Here is a 4247-nt window from a genome sequence, read left to right on the forward strand (position 1 = left end):
CACAAAATTTTAAGATAGGTAGATGAATTTGTTAATTACTAGTGTTTGTAAGTGTGGACTATGAGCAGAAGCCATAGTGATATACAATGAAAGTACATCTACATTTCCTCAAGATACGGCACTTATGTGAGAATTGCGTGTGAAACTTGACAGTGCGGGATATGTAGGTAAATACGCTGTGTGTATGATGTGCGCTGTTCGCGCGAGAAAACAAATGAACTGTGAAATGAAGCAACAGTCGATAATGTCACTGCTGCAAACAATTGAAATAACTCTCTGGTTACGCTTGAGAAAATTATTATAATTTTTAGATTTTTCATTATGCCTTTTCTACCAGGAGAATTAATTTAAGAATTTGAATTAACACTTTTAGAATAGCAGTTTGTGTGTTTCATATTATGGACATAATTGTTGAAATATATTTCCATAAATGTTCATGAGAGAATGAAGAATATTCTGCGAGTGGATGATTTGTTAAATAAACATACGTCATCATGAGTGATATTTATTTGCAGGTGGATCTATAAATCAATTAATTATAAGAGTAATGAAAATTTTTCAGAGAATTTTTCTAGAAATTATTCTTTTTGTGGTGTCAGTGTCATATACCTATGTTTAAAATTTTTCACCAGGTGTAACCTTAAATTTTATCCATAATTTCGTAATTGAAAGCAAACCTCGGACAGATTCAATGTTCTACTTCCACCATTACTATAACAAAACGAAGATTAGATTTTAAATAAGTTTTGAGAGGAATACATTCGATATGGGCTACAACAAAGTTTAAATGCCCACAGTCTATTTGGCAATGTTTTGGACAATCAGCAGTTGTGATGCAAAACAACTTTGGTACTGAGGACTACAAAAAAAATTAGCGATTGTCAGGACCGATGGATGTTCCAGTCTAGTACAGACGGAAGAATATAAGAATCCACTCCGATTTTGAGTTCAACGATGAAATGTGGACTTCGTTGCCTTAATCCACTCTCTTCCAGGGATTAATTCAGTCAGAACCTTTTCTTATTCCACTTTAAACCTGTCCCTGTTCACGTCCCTGACCATCTGTTCCTGAGATCATCTTGCTGTTTCCACGGCACATTACCAGCGTCTGTCCTGTACCATAAGACATCGCCTGTCCTCCGTACCGCCTCCACCAAACGCTGTACGTCGCCTACCCACTGTCCGTACCCAGTGTTACTGTTCCATCGACTTCACAACGAGATCGCCGCCTACATCGTCGAAAGAAGAATTTTGATAATTTTTTGGAGCACTATTGTAATTTTTTTTGGGTATCAGACACTTTTCCTTCGATGATTTAGATTAAACATTAACACTGCTTCAATTCACAACAACCAATAAACAACTAAGAATAGAGCAGCTGAAAATAATCATACTAATTTGCAATTGTTAGAAGCCCGGGTAACTTACATTACTGCATACGTAATGCTTTTAGCTAGCCGCTTCGTAGCTCGTATTTCATGATAATTGCCACTCCAGTTATTTCAATTGCTCTGAAACCGTAACTTGAACTCGGCGCGGCGGCACATAGAAAAGAGGAAAGTCTAGAAAAAGTATTACATTGTTGGAAGAAAGTTTAAATACTTTGCGATTGTGAGAGTTCAGAGAGTCTTATTTCAGCACTTCCAAATCGAAGCGGTTGTACTACTCAAAAAAGAGGCCATTTCTCCATTTTCCTGGGAATCCGACGGGACCATTTTTAAGATCCAAAAAAGAGGAAATGTCTGAGTAAAAGAGGACGCCTGGTAACGTTTCGCAAGTAACAAGTGAAAGTCACGATCGCCTCACATGCTGCCACACGACTGCCAATTTTCTCGCTAACAGCAACCATGTAGACGACACTTTTCACTTGCTGTTGATGGTTAGCTGTCGAAAAGCGCGTAGTGGATGAAATAAAGCTTCGTGGTCGACGCAGAATTTTAAATTTTTCATTCTAATTAACAATCCCAGTTCACACAAACACTCCGTCTTCAGGCCACGAGTGGCGTACCGGGACCATCCGACCGCCGTGTCATCCTCAGAGGAGGATTCGGAGAGGAGGGGCGTGGGGTCAGCACACCGCTCTCCCGGTCGTTATGATGGTTTTCTTTGACCGGAGCCACTATTACTCGGTCGAATAGCTCCTCAATTGGCATCACGAGGCTGAATGCACCCCGAAAAATGGCAACAGCGCATGGCGGCCTGAATGGTCACCCATCCAAGTGCCGGCCACGCCCAACAGCGCTCAACTTCGGTGATCGCAAGGGAACCGGTGTATCCACTGCGGCAAGGCCGTTGCCTCCAGTTCACATAACATTGTCCATAATGGATGTAACTGAACTGATACTGCCAATTGTATTTACTGGTCATGCATATGCGTAAGTTGTCTTTTGTTATTGTAGTGAAGGAAGCTAATCCACAACAGGTCAGTCAGTGCATTATTCATCTCTGCAATGTCTGCCACTGTAGCTGAATGGACTGCCGGCACCGTGGCTCAGCGTGCTCGTAAAAAAACTGACTAACTGAATCTATGACGAACTTGAACAGGTGTCATGCGACCTCCGCCTCGATCAAATGAAACCACTAACGAACAAAATGAGATTAAAAATAGAAGATAAATTTTAAAAAATGGACAGTGGGACGGCTTGCCATTCCGGAAGGCCCATGTTCGATTCCCGGTTGGCTTGAGGATTTTCTCCGCTCAGATAGTGGGTGTTTTTGTCGTCTTCGTCATCCTCATTTCATCCTCACCGACGCGCAAGTCGCCAAAGTGGCGTCACCTTAAAAGACATGCACCAGGCGATCAGGTCTATCTGCCGGGAGGCCCTCGCCACGCGACATTTCATTTCATTCATTCAAACTCGCTCAGTTCAGTTTAGTTCTTACCATCGTATGGCAATGTTTTCAGTTCTACTACATCTGCCACAATTTTGGTTCCATTCTTAATTCTTGTATATGTGTATCAAGCAGAGTTAGTATTGAAGATCCATCAAGCTTGTAAGACAGACACTATACTTGTTGTAATTCTTCATGCTTTCCCGGCGATCTGTTGACATCTTGGATATTCGGGAATCCAGCCGGATGTTAGCGTCGTTCTCGCACGATATTTCAACAGCGTGCCTCGCTGTCTTCTTCAGGTGCTACCTGGGACTGGTCCTTGGGTCCATCGAGTCCAGTATTGGGACACAGACCTCAAGATTTTGGGACAGTGTCATTAAAGAATCCATTGAGATTAAGGTCACAGACAATCTAATCAACCGCGACTCGGGATACCAATTGAGCACTGCCTGGAATCCAGCGCTTGAGCTTATGAAAACTCAACGCAGGACACTCCGGGATTCTACATGAAATAGAAGTGGAGACCGAGAGAACAGCCGTGAGACAAGGTGTCCGACTTTAGAGACCAGATCTGACACACCCCGTCTTCAGAAGACGGCCAGGCCGGGCGCGGACGGCGTAGGGAACACCGGCGACCACAGCAGGACAATGTAGCCGCCTCTGGCGGGCACATCTTGGAGGCTATAGCGGCCAAAAACCATCTCTTCCGTGAGTGGCAGCTCACTCGCCAGCCTGCGACCAAGCACCGCCTCAATCGGGCACGGCGCGAAATCCGGGCCGCTATCGACCAACACCGGAACTGTAACTGGGCTAGCCTTGTGGCCACCCTCACCACGACTGATGGGAGTGCCTCGCGGACCGCCAAGCTCTTCCTCCGGCGCCATCAGCCTGTTCCTCCGCTCCACGTCGGCGACGAGGTTGTCTGTGCCCCGGACGCCAAGGCCAACGCCCTCGCCGACGTGTTCACCGACAACTTCCGCCCGATCGCGGACGTCTTCGATGCCGACCACGTCCGTCTCGTGGAAGACCGCCTCCCGGTTTTCCTCGCCGCCAGGGCAGGTGACGATGTGATCGTACCCATCACCGCCGATGAGGTTGGACTCCAGCTCCGCCGCCTCAACCCCGGGAAGGCGGGTGGCTCCGATGGTGTTACGAACCGCCTCCTGCAGCTATTGCCACCGGCGATCCATCACTCACTGGCGGACACTTTCAACTGTGTTCTCCGCTCCAGGATCTTCCCTTCCGCGTGGAAGCACGCAGAAGTGGTGGCTATCCCCAAGGCCGGCAAGGATCCGCGTCGGGCGGAGCACTACAGGCCGATGAGCCTGCTCCCGTCTCTCTCAAAGGTCTTTGAGAGACTGTACGTGGAGCGGCTGTGGCGCCACTTCACTGCAGAAGGGCTCCTTCCAGCG

At 46.5% G+C, this 4247-nt stretch overlaps 1 pseudogene; it reads right to left on the reverse strand.

The window, feature by feature from the left end:
- Nucleotides 1–2179: 2179 nt before the first annotated feature.
- Nucleotides 2180–2297, reverse strand: LOC126285587 (5S ribosomal RNA; annotated as a pseudogene).
- Between the last annotated feature and the right edge of the window lie 1950 nt (nucleotides 2298–4247).

This window comes from Schistocerca gregaria, chromosome 8 (genome assembly GCF_023897955.1).
Source record: "Schistocerca gregaria isolate iqSchGreg1 chromosome 8, iqSchGreg1.2, whole genome shotgun sequence".
In the NCBI taxonomy this organism is placed as follows: domain Eukaryota; kingdom Metazoa; phylum Arthropoda; class Insecta; order Orthoptera; family Acrididae; genus Schistocerca; species Schistocerca gregaria.